Source organism: Aristolochia californica, unplaced genomic scaffold (assembly GCF_029961685.1).
Source record: "Aristolochia californica isolate CCGP_79_NKW_82.1479 unplaced genomic scaffold, dmAriCali1.0.hap1 SCAF_8, whole genome shotgun sequence".
Lineage (NCBI taxonomy): Eukaryota > Viridiplantae > Streptophyta > Magnoliopsida > Piperales > Aristolochiaceae > Aristolochia > Aristolochia californica.
Genome location: NW_027182279.1, coordinates 25483572 through 25501300, shown reverse-complemented (window position 1 = coordinate 25501300; position 17729 = coordinate 25483572).

Here is a 17729-nt window from a genome sequence, read left to right as displayed (position 1 = left end):
CCAAGCACACGTTAACTTGGGAATTTAATGTTTTCTACTTCTTGAAATTTTTGCATCATTAGGTCACTAGCATTCTTCAACATGTTTCAAGCATGCCTATCCACCACAATTAAAACATGTTAGGATCACTTAGAAGTCTCTTTCCTATAAAATTCCACCAAGCTATTAGGGGTTGTACTAGTGGAATTTCTCAAACACAGGTAACAAAACATTGGAGTTCATTTTAGTGCGTGAAATAATTTGCTCCACTAACATTTATTATAGTTTTCAAATTTTTTTGCATACATAAACTCTAAAATTTTCATTTTTTTTGCGAGAGAGATAATTCCAAAAAGTATCAGTGACTTTTAAGGATTGGCAAAAACTGGGTTGTTTGGCTCTGGTAAATATCCAACCACACGTTAACTTGAGAATTTAATTTTTTCTACTCCTTCAAATTTTTGGATCATTAGGTCACTTGCATCCTCAATTTTTTTCTGGCATGCATATCCACTACATTTAAAACAAGTTAGGATCTGTTAGAAATCTCTTTCCTATAAAATTCCACAAAGCTCTTAGGAGTTGTACTAATCGAATTTCCAAAATAAGGACAACAAAACTTTTGAGTTCATTTTTAGTGCGTGAAATAATTTTTTACACTTACATTTATTATAGTTTTCAAATTTTTTTGCATACATAAACTCTAAAAAATTCATTTTGTTGCGACCTATTTGCCTTATATCTTTTTTGTTTACGAGAAAAATGGGAGAGTGAAAACTCAAGTTTGCATCTAAAAAAAAAATATGAACATCCAAAACAGAAATGCACAAATGCTGACAGAGCTAATTCCAAAAAATATTTGTGATTTTTAAGGATAGGGAAAAAGTGGGTTGTTTGGCTCTGGTAAATATCCAACCACACGTTAACTTGAGAATTTAATTTTTTCTATTCCTTGAAATTTTTGGATCATTAGGTCACTTGCATCCTCAACATGTTTCTGGCATGCATATCCTCCACATTTAAAACATGTTAGGATCACTTAGAAGTCTCTTTCCTATAAAATTCCACCAAGCTATTAGGGGTTGTACTAGTGGAATTTCCCAAACATGGATAACAAAACTTTGGAGTTCATTTTTAGTGCGAGAAATAATTTTCTTCACTTACATTTATTATTGTTTTCCAATATATTTACATACATAAACTCTAAAATTTTCATTTTGTTGTGATCTATTTGCCTTATATCTTTCTTGTTGATGAGAAAAATGGGAGACTGAAAACTCAAGTTTGGATTTGAAGAAAAAAAAATTTGAACATCCAAAATGGAAATGCACAAATGCTGAGAGAGATAATTCTAAAAAGTATCTCAGATTTTTATGGATAGCCAAAAACTGGGTTGTTTGGCTCTGGTAAATATCCAACCACACGTTAACTTGACAATTTAATTTTATCTACTCCTTGAAATTTTTGGATCATTAGGTGAATTGCATCCTCAACATGTTTCTGGCATGCATATCCACTACATTTAAAACATGTTAGGATCAGTTAGAAGTCTTTTTCCTATAAAACTCCACCAAGCTATTAGGGGTTGTGCTAGTGGAATTTCCCAAACATGGATAACAAAACTTTGGGGTTCATTTTTGGTGCGTGATATATTTTTCTTCATTTACATTTATTAATGTTTTAAAAAAAAAATTCATACATAAACTCTAAAATTGTCATTTTGTTGCGATCTATTTGCCTTATATCTTATTTGTTTACGAGAAAAATGGGAGAGTGAAAACTCAGGTTTGGATCTGAAACAAAAAAATTTGAACATCCAAAATGGAAATGCACAAATGCTAATAGAGATAATTCCAAAAAGTATCAGTGATTTTTAAGTATAGGAAAAAAGTGGGTTGTTTGGCTCTGTTAAATATCCAACCATACATTAACTTGAGAATTTAATTTTTTATACTCCTCGAAATTTTTGGATCATTAGGTCACTTGAATCGACAACATGTTTCTGGCATGCATATCCACCACATTTAAAATATGTTAGAATCAATTAGAAGTCTCTTTCCTATAAAATTCTACCAAGCTATTAGGTGTTGTACTAGTGGAATTTCCCAAACATGGATAACATAAATTTGGAGTTCATTTTTAGTCCGTGAAATAATTTTCTCCACTTACATTTATTATTGTTTTCAAATTTTTTTGCATACATAAACTCTAAAATTTTCATTTATTTGTGATCTATTTGCTTTTTATCTTTTTTGTTTACGAGAAAAAAGGGAGAGTGAAAACTCAAGTTTGGATCTGAAAAAAAAAATTTGAACATCCAAAATGGAAATGCACAAATGCTGAGAGATATAATTCAATAAAGTATTTGCGATTTCTAAGGATAGGCCAAAAGTGGGTTGTTTGGCTCTAGTTAAACATCCAACAACACGTTAACTTGAGAATTTAATTTTTTCTACTCCTTGAAATTTTATGATCAATAGGTCACTTGCATCCTCAACATGTTTCTGGCATGCATATCCACCACATTTAAAACATGTTAGAATCTGTTAGGAGTCTCTTTCCTATAAAATTCCACTAGCTGTTAAGGGTTGTACTAGTGGAATTTCCAAAACATGTATTAAAAAACTTTGGAGTTTATTTTTTGTACGTGAAATAATTTTCTTCACTTACATTTATTATAGTTTTCAATTTGTTTTGCATACATAAACTCTAAAATTTTAATTTTTTTGCTATCTATTTCCCTATTCTTTTTGGTTTTCGAGAAAAATGGAAGAGTGAAAACTCAAGTTTGCATCTGAAAAAAAAACTTCGAACATCCAAAATGGAAATGCACAAATGCTGAGAGAGATAATTCAAAAAAGTATCTGTGATTTTTAAAAATAGGAAAAAAGTGGGTTGTTTGGCTCTGGCAAATATCCAACCACTCGTTAACTTGAGAATTTAATTTTTTCTACTCCTTGAAAGTTTTGGATCATTAGGTCACTTGCATCCTCAACATATTTCTGGCATGCATGTCCACCACATTTAAAACATGTTGGATAAGTTAGAAGTCTCTTTCCTACAAAATTCCACCAAGCTATTAGGGGTTGTACTAGTGGAATTTCCCAAACATGGATAACAAAACTTTGGAGTTCATTTTTAGTGCGTGAAATAATTTTCTTCACTTACATTAATTTTAGTTTTCAAATTTTTTTGCATACATAAACTCTAAAATTTTCATTTTTTTACGATCTTTTTGCCTTATATCTTTTTTGTTTACGAGAAAAATGGGAGAGTGAAAACTCAAGTTTGTATCTGAAAAAAAATTTGAACATGCAAAACTGAAATGAACAAATGCTGAGAGAGATACTTCAAAAAACTATCTGTGATTTTTAAGGATAGGCAAAAAGAGGGTTGTTTGGCTCTGGTAAATATCCAACTACACGTTAACTTAAGAATTTAATTTTTTCTACTCCTTCAAATTTTTGGATCATTAGGTCACTGGCATCTCAACATGTGTTTGGCATGCATATCCACCACATTTAAAACATGTTAGGATCAGTTAGAAGTCTCTTTCCTATAAAATTCCACCAAGTTATTAGGGGTTGTACTAGTGGAATTTTCCAATCATGGATAATAAAAATTCGGAGTTCATTTATAGTGCGTGAAATAATTTTTTTCACTTACATTTATTATAGTTTTCAAATTTTTTTCATACATAAACTCTAAAATTTTTATTTTATTGCGATCTATTTTCCTTATATATTTTTTGTTTACAAGAAAAATGATATAATGAAAACTCAAGTTTGGATATGAAAAAAAAATTTTAACATCCAAAATGGAAATGCACACAAATGCTGAGAGAGATAATTCCAAAAAGTATCTATGATTTTTAAGTTTTGTAAACTCTTTTACTTTTTTATATGTTGAGTTTTGCAATCATCGAAAGAGGGGCGTGAGGCATTTTTTACTGAGTGTTGACTCCCAAACCATAAGACATTTCTAAAAAATATTATAGTCGTTACACATCATTAATCGATCAAAAAATTTACGATGATCTATGATGGTTAGGTCCGCTTTTTGTAAAATATGGAAAAAGTGGGTTATTTGGCTCTAGTAAATATCCCACGGCACGTTATCTTGAAAGTTTAATATTTTCTACTCCAAATTTTTGGATCATTAGGTAATTTGCATCTTCAACATGTTTCGTGCATGCATATCCACCACATTTAAAACGTGTTAGGATCACTTAGAAGTCTCTTTCCTATAAAATTCCACAAAGATATTAGGGGTTGTACTAGGGGAATTTTCGAAACATGGAAAACCAAATTTTGGAGTACATTTTTAGTGCGTGAAATAATTTTCTTCGCTTACATTTATTACAGTTTTCAATTTTTTTTGCATACATAAACTCTAAAATTTTCATTTTTTTCAATCTATTTGCCATATATCTATTTTGTTTGCAAGAAAAATGGGAGAGTGCAAACTCAAGTTTGGATCTAAAAAAAAAATTGAACATCCAAAATGGAAATGCACAAATGCTGAGAGAGATAATTTCAAAAAGTATCTGTGATTTTTAAGGATAGGCAAAAAGTGGGTTGTTTGGCTCTAGTAAATATCCAACCACACGTTAACTTGAGAATTTAATTTTTTCTACTCCTCGAAATTTTTGGATCATTAGGTCGCTTACATATTCAACATGTTTCTAGCATGCATATCCACCACATTTAAAACATGTTAGGATCAGTTAGAAGACTCTTTCCTATAAAATTCCACCAAGCTATTAGGGGTTGAACTAGTGGAATTTCCCAAACATGTATAACAAAACTTTGGAGTTCATTTTTACTGCGTGAAATAATTTTTCTTTACTTACATTTATTATAGTTTACAAATTTTTTTGTATACATAAACTCTAAAATTTTCATTTCGTTTCGACCACTTTGCCTTATATCTTTTTTGTTTATGACAAAAACAAGAGACTGAAAACACAAGTTTTGATATGAAAAAAAATCTGAACATCCAAAATGGAAATGCACAAATGCTGAGAGAGATAATTCTAAAAACTATCTGTGATTTTTAAGGATAGGCAAAAGGTGGGTTGTTTGGTTCTGGTAAATATCCAACCGCACGTTAACTTGAGAATTTAATTTCTTCAACTCCTTGAACTTTTTGGATCATTAGGTCACTTGAATCCTCAACATGTTTTTGGCATGCATATCCACCACATTTATAACATGTTAGGATTAGTTAGAAGTCTTTTTCCCATAAAATTCCACAAGGCTATAAGGGTTGTACTAGTTGAATTTCCTAAACATGGATAACAAGACTTTGGAGTTTATTTTTAGTGCGTGAAATAATTTTCTTCGCTTACATTTATTATAGTTTTCAAATTTTTTTACATAGATAAACTCTAAAATTTTTATTTTGTTGCAATCTCTTTGCCTTATATCTTTTTTTTTTAAGAGAAAATTGTGAGAGTGAAAACTCAAGTTTGGATCTGAAAAAAAAAATCTTTACATCCAAAATGGAAAAGTACAAATGCTAAGAGAGATAATTCCAAAAAGTATATGTGATTTTTAAGGATAGGCAAAAACTGGGTTGTTTGGCTATGGGAAATATCCAACCACACGTTAAATTGACAATTTAAGTTTTTATAGTCCTTGAAATTTTTGGATCATTAGGTCACTAGCAACCTCAACATGTTTTTGCCATGCAAATCTATTTTGTCACGATCTATTTGCCTTATATCTTTTTTTGTTTACGAGAAAAGTGGGAGAGTGAAAACTCTAGTTTGGATTTGAAAAAGAAATTTGAACATTCAAAATGGAAATGCACAAATGCTGAGAGAGATAATTCCAAAAAGTATCTTTGATTTTTAAGGATGGGCAAAAAGTAGAAAGTTTGGCTTTGGTGCATATCCAACCACACGTTAACTAGAGAATTTAGTTTTTTCTACTCCTTCAAATTTTTGGATCATTAGGTCACTTGCATCTTCAACATGTTTTTCGCATTCATATCCACCACATTTAAAACATGTTAGGATCAGTTAGAAGATTCTTTCCTATAAAATTCCACCAAGCTATTAGTTGCACTAGTGGAATTTTCCAAACATGTATAACAAAAATTTGGAGTTCATTTTTAGTGCGTGAATTAATTTTTCTTTACTTACATTTGTAATAGTTTTGAAAATTTTTTGTATAGATAAACTCTAAAATTTTCATTTCAATGCGATCTACTTGCCTTATATCTTTTTTGTTTACGACAAAAAAGGAAGACTAAAAACACAGATTTTGATATGAAAAAAAAATCTGACCTTCCAAAATGGAAATGCACAAATGCTGATAGAGGTAATTCCAAAAAGTATCTGTGATTTTTAAGGATAGGCAAAAAGTGGGTTGTTTGGCTCTGGTAAATATCCAACCACACGTTAACTTGAGAATTTAATTTCTTCAACACCTTGAAATTTTTGGATCATTAGGTCACTTGAATTCTCAACATATTTCTGGCATGCATATCCACCACATTTAAAATATGTTAGGATCAGTTAAAACTATAAATTTCCACAAGGCTACTAGGGGTTGTACTACTAGAATTTCCCAAACATGGATAACAAAACTTTGGAGTTCATTTTAAGTGCATGAAATAATTTTCTTCACTTGCATTTATAATAGTTTTCAAATTTTTTTGCATTGATAAACTCTCAAATTATTATTTTGTTACGATCTCTTTGCCTTTTATCTTTTTTTTTTACGAGAAAATTGGGAGAGTGAAAACTCAAGTTTGGATATGAAAAAAAAATCTTATAACATCCAAAATGGAAATGTAAAAATGCTGAGAGAGATAATTCCAAAAAGTATCTGTGATTTTTAAGGATAGGCAAAAAGTGGGTTGTTTGCCTCTAGTAAATATCCAACCACATGTTAACTTGAGAATTTAATTTTTTCTTCTCCTTGAAATTTTTGGATCATTAGGTCACTTGCATCCTCAACATGTTTCTGCCATGCATATCCACCACATTTAAAACATTTACCGATCAGTTTGAAGTCGCTTTCCTATAAAATTCCACCAAGCTATTAGGTGTTGTACTAGTGGAATTTCCCAAAAATGGATAACAAAACTTTGGAGTTCATTTTTAGTGCGTGAAATATTTTTCTTCACTTATATTTATTGCAGTTTTCAAATTTTTTTGCATACATAAGCACTAAAATTTTCATTTTGTTGCAATCTATTTGCCTTATATATTTTTTTGTTTATGAGGAAAATTGGAGAGTGAAAGCTCAAGTTTGGATTTGAAAAAGAAATTTGAACATTCAAAATGGAAATGCACAAATGCTGAGACAGATAATTCCAAAAATTATCTGATATTTTTAAGGATGGGAAACAAATGGGTTGTTTGGCTCTGGTAAATATCCAACCACACGTTAAGTTGAGAATTTAGTTTTTTCTACTCCTTGAAATTTTTGGATCATTAGCTCGCTTGCATCCTCAACATGTTTCTGGCATGCATATCCACAACCTTTTAAACATGTTAGGATCAGTTAGAAGTCTCTTTCCTATAAAATTCCACCAAGCTATTAGGGGTTGCACTAGTGGAATTTTCCAAACATGTATAACAAAATTTTGGAGTTCCTTTTTAGTGCATGAATTAATTTTTCTTTACTTACATTTATAAAAGTTTTGAAATTTTTTTGTATACATAAACTCTAAAATTTTCATTTTGTTGCGATCTATTTGCCTTATAGCTTTTTTGTTCACGACAAAAAATGAAGACTAAAAACACAAATTTTGATATGAAAAAAAAGAATCTGAACTTCCACAATGGAAATCCACAAATGCTGAGAGAGGTAATTCCAAAAAGTATCTCTGATTTTTAAGGATAGGCAAAAAGTGGGTTGTTTGGCTCTGGTAAATATCCAACCACACGTTAACTTGAGAATTTAATTTCTTCAACTCCTTGAATTTTGTGGATCATTAGGTCACTTGAATTTACAACATGTTTCTAGCATGCATATCCACAACATTTAAAACATGTTTGGATCAGTTAGAAGTCTTTTTCCTATAAATTTCCACAATGCTATCAGGGGTTGTACTACTAGAATTTCCCAAACATGGATAAGAAAACTTTGGAGTTCATTTTTAGTGCATGGCATAATTTTCTTCACTTGCATTTATTATAGTTTTCAATTTTTTTTGCATTGATAATCGCAAAAATTTTTATTTTGTCACGATCTTTTTGCCTTATATCTTTTTTTTTTTATGAAAAAATTGGGAGAGTGAAAACTCAAGTTTGGATCTGAAAAAAAATTCTTAACATCCAAAATGGAAATGTACAAATGCTGAGACAAATAATTCCAAAAATTACCTGTGATTTTTAAGGATAGGAAAGAAGTGGGTTTTTTGGCTCTGGTAAATATCCAACCACACGTTAACTTGAGAATTTAATTTTTTCTACTCCTTGAAATTTTTGGATCATTAGGTCGCTTGCATCCTCAACATGTTTCTGGCATGCATATCCACAACCTTTTAAACATGTTAGGATCAGTTAGAAGTCTCTTTCCTATAAAATTCCACCAAGATATTAGGGGTTGCACTAGTGGAATTTTCCAAACATGTATAACAAAATTTTGGAGTTCCTTTTTAGTGCATGAATTAATTTTTATTTACTTACATTTATAAAAGTTTTGAAATTTTTTTGTATACATAAACTCTAATATTTTCATTTCGTTGCGATCTATTTGCCTTATATCTTTTTTGTTTACAACAAAAAAAGAAGACTAAAATCAAAAATTTTGATATGAAAAAAAAAAAATCTGAACTTCCAAAATGGAAAAGCACAAATGCTGAGAGAGGTAATTCCAAAAAGTATCTATGATTTTTAAGGATAGGCAAAAAGTGGGTTGTTTGGCTCTGGTAAATATCCAACAACACGTTAACTTGAGAATTTAATTTCTTCAACTCCTTGAAATTTTTGGATCATTAGCTCACTTGAATTTACAACATGTTTTTGGCATGCATATCCACCACATTTAAAACATGTTAGGATCAGTTAGAAGTCTTTTTCCTATAAATTTCCACAATGCTATTAGGGGTTGTACGACTAGAATTTCCTAAACATGGATAAGAAAACTTTGGAGTTCATTTTTAGTGCAGGACATATTTTTCTTCACTTGCATTTATTATAGTTTTTAATTTTTTTTGCATTGATAATCTCTAAAAATTTTATTTTGTCACGATCTTTTTGCCTTATATCTTTTTTTTTACGAGAAAATTGGGAGAGTGAAAACTCAAGTTTGGATCTGAAAAAAAATTCTTAACATCCAAAATGGAAATGTACAAATGCTGAGAGAGATAATTCCAAAAAGTATCTATGATTTTTAAGGATAGGCAAAAACTGGGTTGTTTGGCTCTGGTAATTATCCAACCACAAGTTAACTTGAGAATTTAATTTTTTCTTCTCCTTGAAATTTTAGGATCATTAAGTCACTTGCGACCTCAACAAGTTTCTGCCATGAATATCCACCACATTTAAAACATGTTAGGATCAGTTAGAAGTCTCTTTCCTACAAAAATCACCACGCTATTTGGGGTTGTACTAGTGGATTTTCCCAAACATGGAAACTTTGGAGTTCATTTTTATTGCGTCAAATAATTTTCTTGACTTACATTTATTATTGTGTTCAAATTTTTTTACATACATAAACTCTAAAATTTTCATTTTGTTGCGATCTATTTGCCTTATATCTTTTTTGTTGACAAGAAAAATGGGAGAGTGAAAACTCAAGTTTGGATTTGAAAAAAAAAAATTTGAACATCCAAAATGGAAATTCACAAATGCTGAGAGAGATAATTCCAAAAAGTATCTGTATTTTTAAGGATAGGCAAAAAATAGGTTGTTTGGCTCTGGTAAATATCCAACCACACGTTAACTTGAGAATTTAATTTTTTCTACACCTTAAAATTTTGGATCATTAGGTCACTTGCATCCTCAACATGTTTCTAGCATGCATATGCACCACATTTAAAAAATTTTAGGATCAATTAGAAGTCTCTTTCCTACAAAATTCCACCAAGCTATTAGGGGTTGTACTAGTGGAATTTCTGAAAAATGGATAACAAAACATTGGAGTTCATTTTTAGTGCATGAAACAATGTTCTTCACTTACATTTATTATAGTTTTCATTTTTTTTTGCATACATAAACTCTAAAAATTTCAATTTGTTGCGATCTATTTGCCTTATATCTTTTTTGTTTATGAGAAAAATGGGAGAGTGAAAACTCAAGTTTGGATCTGAAAAAACAATTTGAAGAGCCAAAATGGAAATGCACAAATGCTGAGAGAGATAATTCCAAAAAGTATCTGTGATTTTTAAGGATAGGAAAAAAGTGGGTTGTTTGGCTTTGGTAAATATCCAACCACACGTTAACTTGAGAATTTAATTTATTCTTCTCCTTGAAATATTTGGATCATTAGGTCACTTGCATCCTCAACATGTTTCTGGCATGGATATCCACCACATTTAAAATATGTTAGGATAAGTTAGAAGTCTCTTTCCTATAAAATTCCACCATGTTATTAGGGGTTGTACTAGTCGAATTTCCCAAAAATGGATAACAAACCTTTGGAGTTCTTTTTAAGCGCGTGAAATAATTTCCTTCACTTACATTTATTGTAGTTTTCAAATATTGCCTACATAAACTCTAAAATTTTTATTTTGTTACGATCTCTTTGCCTTATATCTTTTTTGTTTATGACAAAAACAAGAGATTGAAAACACAAGTTTTGATGCGAAAAAAAAAATCTGAACATCAAAAATGGAAAAGCACAAATGCTGAGAGAGATAATTCCAAAAACTATCTGTGATTTTTAAGGATAGGCAAAAAGTGAGTTGTTTGGTTCTTGTAAATATCCAACCGTACGTTAACTTGAGAATTTAATTTCTTCAACTCCTTGAACTTTTTGGATCATTAGGTCACTTGAATCGTCAACATGTTTTTGGCATGCATATCCACCACATTTATAACATGTTAGGATTAATTAGAAGTCTTTTTCCCATAAAATTGCACAAGGTTATTAGGGGTTGTACTAGTCAAATTTCCCAAACATGGATAACCAAACTTTGGAGTTCATTTTTAGTGCGTGAAATAATTTTCTTCTCTTACATTTATTATAGTTTTCAAATTTTTTTGCATTGATAAACTCTAAAATTTTTATTTTGTAGCGATCTCTTTGCCTTATATCTTTTTTTTGAAGAGAAAATTGGGAGAGTGAATACTCAAGTTTGGATCAGAAAAAAAAAAAATTTACATCCAAAATGGAGTTATACAAATGCTGAGAGAGATAATTCCAAAAAGTACATGTGATTTTTATGGATAGGCAAAAACAGGGTGGTTTAGCTATGGATAATATCCAACCACACATTAAATTGAGAATTTAATTTTTTTTACTCCTTGAAATTTTTGGATCATTAGGTCACTTGCAACCTCAACATGTTTCTGCCATGCATATCCTCCACATATAAAACATGTTAGGATCAGTTAGAAGTCTCTTTCCTATAAAATTCCACCAAGCTATTAGGGGTTGTTCTAGTGGAATTTCCCAAACATGGATTACAAAACTTTGGAGTTCATTTTTATTGCGTGAAATAATTTTCTTCACTTACATTTATTATTGTGTTCAAATTTTTTTACATACATAAACTCTAAAATTTTCATTTTGTTGTGATATATTTGCCTTATATCTTTTTTGTTGACAAGAAAAATGTGAGAGTGAAAACTCAAGTTTGGATCTCAAAAAAAAAAAATTTGAACATCCAAAATGGAAATGCACAAATTCTGAGAGAGATAATTCATAAAAGTATCTGTGATTTTTAAGGATAGGCAAAACGTGGGTTGTTTGGTTCTGGTTAATATCCAACCAAGAATTTAATTTTTTCTACTCCTTGAAATTTTTGGATCATTAGGTCACTTGCATAGTCAACATGTTTCTGGGATGCATATCCTCCACATTTAAAAAATGTTAAGATCAATTAGAAGTCTCTTTCCTTTAAAATTCCACCTAGCTATTACGGGTTGTACTAGTGAAATTTCCCAAACATGGATAACAAAAATTTGGAGCTCATTTTTAGTGCGTGAAATAATTTTCTTCACTTACATTTATTATAGTTTTCAAATTTTTTTACATACATAAACTCTAAAATTTTCATTTTGTTGTGATCTATTTGCCATATATCTTTCTTGTTGATGAGAAAAATGGGAGACTAAAAACTCAAGTTTGGATCTGAAAAAAAAAAAAAATTTTAATGATCCAAAATGAAAATGCATAGATGCTGAGAGATATAATTCCAAAATGTATCTCCGATTTTTATGGATAGGGAAAAACTGGGTTGTTTGGCTTTGGTAAATATCCAACCACACGTTAACTGGAGAATTTAATTTTTTCTACTCGAAAATTTTGGATCATTAGGTCAATTGCATCCTCAACTTTTTTATCGCATGCATATTCACTACATTTAAAACATGTTAGGATCAGTTAGAAGTCTTTTTCCTATACAATGTCACCAAGCTATTAGGGGTTGTACTAGTGGAATTTCCCAAACATGGATAAAAAAACTTTGGAGTTCATTTTTAGTGCGTGAATTATTTTTCTTCACTTACATTTATTAAAGTTTTCAAAAAAAATTTCATACATAAACTCTAAAATTTTCATTTTGTTGTGATCTAATTGCCTTATATCTTTTTTTGTTTCCGAGAAAAATGGGAGAGTCAAAACTCAAGTTTGGATCTGAAAGAAAAAAATTTGAACATCCAAAATGGAAATGGACAAATGCTGATAGAGATATTTCCAAAAAGTATCTGTGATTTTTAAGGATAGGAAAAAAGTGGGTTGTTTGGCTCTGTTAAATATCCAACCATACATTAACTTGAGAATTTAATTTTTTCTACTCCTTGAAATTTTTGGATCTTTAGGTCACTTGCATTGTCAACATGTTTCTGGCATGAATGTCCACCACATTTAAAGCAAGTTAGGACCAATAAGAAGTCTCTTTCCTATAAAATTCCACCAAGCTATTAGGGGTTGTACTAGTCGAATTTCCCAAACATGGATAACAAAAATTTGGAGTTCATTTTTAGTGCATGAAATAATTTTCTTCACTTACATTTATTATATTTTTCAAATTTTTGTGCTTACATAAACTCTAAAATTTTCATTTTGTTGCGATGTATTTTCCTTATATATATTTTTTTGACAAGTAAATGAGAGAGTCAAAACTCAAGTTTGGATCTGAAAAAAAAATCTAAACATCCAAACTGGAAATGCACAAATGCTGAAAGAGACAATTCCAAAAAGTATCTGTGATTTTTAAGGATAGGCAAAAAGTGGGTTGTTTGTCTCTAGTAAATATCCAACCACACGTTCACTTGAAAATTTAATTTTTTCTACTCCTTGAAATTTTTGGATCATTAGGTCGCTTGCATATTCAACATGTTTCTGGCATGCATATCCACCACATTTAAAACATGTTAGGATCAGTTAGAAAACTCTTTCCTATAAAATTCCACCAAGCTATTAGGGGTTGAACTAGTGGAATTTCCCAAACATGTATAACAAAACTTTGGAGTTCATTTTTACTGCGTGAAATAATTTTTCTTTACTTACATTTAATATAGTTTACAAATTTTTTTGTATACATAAACTCTAAAATTTTCATTTCGTTTCGACCTCTTTGCCTTATATTTTTTTTGTTTATGACAAAAACAAGAGACTGAAACACAAGTTTTGATATGAAAAAAAAATCTGAACATCCAAAATGGAAATGCACAAATGCTGAGAGAGATAATTCCAAAACTATCTGTGATTTTTAAGGATAGGCAAAAAGTGGGTTGTTTGGTTCTGGTAAATATCCAACCGCACGTTAACTTGAGAATTTAATTTCTTCAACTCCTTGAACTTTTTGGATCATTAGGTCACTTGAATCCTCAACATGTTTTTGGCATGCATATCCACCACATTTATAACAAGTTAGGATTAGTTAGAAGTCTTTTTCCCATAAATTTCCACAAGGCTATTAGGGGTTGTACTAGTGGAATTTCCCAAACATGGATAACAAAACTTTGGAGTTCATTTTTAGTGCGTGAAATAATTTTCTTCACTTACATTTATTATAGTTTTCAATTTTTTTGCTTAGATAAACTCTAAAATTTTTATTTTGTTGCGATCTCTTTGCCTTATATCTTTTTTTTAAGAGAAAATTGGGAGAGAGAAAACTCAAGTTTGGATCTGAAAAAAAAATCTTTACATCCAAAATGGAAAAGTAAATATGCTGAGAGAGATAATTCCAAAAAGTATATGTGATTTTTATGGATAGGCAAAAACTGAGTTGTTTGGCTATGGGAAATATCCAACCACACGTTAAATGGACAATTTAATTTTTTATAGTCCTTGAAATTTTTGGATCATTAGGTCACTTGCAACCTCAACATGTTTCTGCCATTCAAATCCTCCACATATAAAACATGTTAGGATCAGTTAGAAGTCTCTTTCCTATAAAATTCCACCAAGCTATTAGGGGTTATTCTAGTGGAATTTCCCAAACATGGATAACAAAACTTTGGATTTCATTTTTAGTGCGTGAAATAATTTTCTTTACTTCCATTTATTATAGTTTTCAAATTTTATTGCATACATAAAATCTAAAATTTTCATTTTGTTGTGATCTATTTGCTTTACCTCTTTTTTGTTTAAGAGAAAAATGAGAGAGTGCAAACTCAAGTTTGGATCTGAAAAGAAAATCAAACATCCAAAATGGAAATGAAAAAAAGCTAAGAGAGATAAATGGGATCTATTTGCCTTATATCTTTTTTGTTGACAAGAAAAAAGGGAGCGTTAAAACTCAAGTTTGGATCTGAAAAAAAAAATTTTGAACATCCAAAATGGAAATGCACAAATGCTGACAGAGATAATTCAGAAAAGTATCTGTGATTTTTAAGGATAGGAAAAAAGTCGGTTGTTTGGCTCTGTTAAATATGCAACCATACATTAACTTGAGAATTTAATTTGTTCTACTCCTTTAAATTTTTGGATCATTAGGTCACTTGCATCGTCAACATGTTTCTTGCATGCATATCCACCACATTTAAAACATGTTAGGATCAATTAGAAGTCACTTTCGTATAAAATTCCACATAGCTATTAGGGGTTGTACTAGTGGAATTTCCCAAACATGGATATCAAAAATTTGGAGTTCATTTTTAGTGCATGAAATTATTTTCTTTGCTTACAATTATTATAGTTTTCAAATTTTTTTGAATACATAAACTCTAAAATTTTCATTTTGTTGCGATCTATTTGCCTTATATATTTTTTGTTGACGAGTAAATGGGAGACTCAAAACTCAAGTTTGGATCTGAAAATAAAATCTAAATATCCAAACTTGAAAGGCACAAATGCTGAGAGAGATAATTCAAAAAAGTATCTGTGATTTTTAAGGATAGGCAAAAAGTGGGTTGTTTGGCTCTAGTAAATATCCAACCACAAGTTAACTTGAGAATTTAATTTTTTCTTCTCCTTGAAATTTTTGGATCATTAGGTCACTTGCATCCTCAACATGTTTCTGGGATGCGTATCCACCACATTTAAAACATTTACGGATTAGTTAGAAGTCTCTTTCCTATAAAATTCCACCAAGCTATTAGGCGTTGTACTAGTGGAATTTCCCAAAAATGGATAACAAACTTTAGAGTTCATTTTTAGTGTGTGAAATAATTTTCTTCACTTACATTTATTGCTGTTTTTAAATTTTTTTGCATACATAAACTCTAAAATTTTCATTTTGTTGCGAATTATTTGCCTTATATCTTTTTTTGTTTACGATAAAAATGGGTGGGTGAAAACTCTAGTTTGGATTTGAAAAAGAAATTTGAACATTCAAAATGGAAATGAAAAAATGCTGAGAGAGATAATTCCAAAAAGTATTTGTGATTTTTAAGGATGGGCAAAAAGTGGGTTGTTTGCCTCTAGTAAACAACCACACGTTAACTAGAGAATTTAGTTTTTTCTACTCATTCAAATTTTTGGATCATTAGGTCACTTGCATATTCAACATGTTTCTGGCATGCATATCCACCACATTTAAAACATGTTAGGATTAGTTAGAAGATTCTTTCCTATAAAATTCCACCAAGCTATTAGGGGTTGCACTAGTGGAATTTTCCAAACATGTATAACAAAAATTTGGAGTTGATTTTTAGTGCGTGATTAATTTTTCTTTACATACATTTGTAATAGTTTTGAAATTTTTTTGTATACATAAACTCTAAAATTTTCATTTCGTTGCGATCTACTTGTCTTATATCTTTTTTGTTTACGACAAAAAGGGAAGACTAAAAACAGAAATTTTGATATGAAAAAAAAATCTGAACTTCCAAAATGGAAATGCACAAATGCTGATAGAGGCAATTCAAAAAAGTATCTGTGATTTTTCAGGATAGGCAAAAAGTGGGTTGCTTGGCTCTGGTAAATATCCAACCACACGTTAACTTGAGAATTTAATTTCTTCAACACCTTAAAATTTTTGGATCATTAGGTCACTTGAATTCTCAACATGTTTCTGGCATGCATATCCACCACATTTAGAACATGTTAGGATCAGTTAGAACTATAAATTTCCACAAGGCTATTAGGGGTTGTACTACTAGAATTTCCCAAACATTAATAACAAAAACTTTGGAGTTCATTTTTAGTGCATGAAATAATTTTCTTCACTTGCATTTATTATAGTTTTCAAAATTTTTTGCATTGATAAACTCTAAAATTTTTATTTTGTTACGATCTCTGTGCCTTATATCTTTTTTTGTTTTACGAGAAAATTGGGAGAGTGAAAACTCAAGTTTGGATCTGAAAAAAAATCTTAACATCCAAAATGGAAATGTACAAATGCTGAGAGAGATAATTCCAAAAAGTATTTGTGATTTTTAAGGATAAGCAAAAACTGGGTTGTTTGGCTCTGGTAAATATCCCACCACACCTTAACTTGAGAATTTAATTTTTTCTTCTCCTTGAAATTTTAGGATCATTTGGTCACTTGAATTCTCAACATGTTTCTGCCATGCATATCCACCACATTTAAAACATGTTAGGATTAGTTAGAAGTCTCTTTCCTATAAAACTCCACCACGCTATTAGGGGTTGTACTAGTGGATTTTCCCAAACATGGATAACAAAACTTTGGAGTTCATTTTTATTGCGTGAAATAATTTTCTTCACTTACATTTATTATTGTCTTCAAATTTTTTTACATACATAAAATCTAAAATTTTCATTTTGTTGCGATCTATTTGCCTTATATCTTTTTTGTTGTCAAGAAAATTGGGAGAGTGAAAACTCAAGTTTGGATCTGAAAAAAAAAATTTGAACATCCAAAATGGAAATGCACAAATGCTGAGAGAGATAATTCCAAAAATTATCTGTATTTTTAAGGATAGGCAAAAAGTGGGTTGTTTGGCTCTGGTAAATATCCAACCACACGTTAACTTGAGAATTTAATTTTTTATACTCCTTAAAATTTTGGATCATTAGGTCACTTGCATCCTCAACAACTTTCTGGCATGCATATCCACCACATTTAAAACATGTTACGATCAGTTATAAGTCTTTCTCCTATAAAATTCCACCAACCTAATAAGGGTTGTACTAGTGGAATTTCCCAAACATGGTTAACAAAACTTTGGTGTTAGATTTTAGTGCATGAAATAATTTTCTTCACTTACTTTT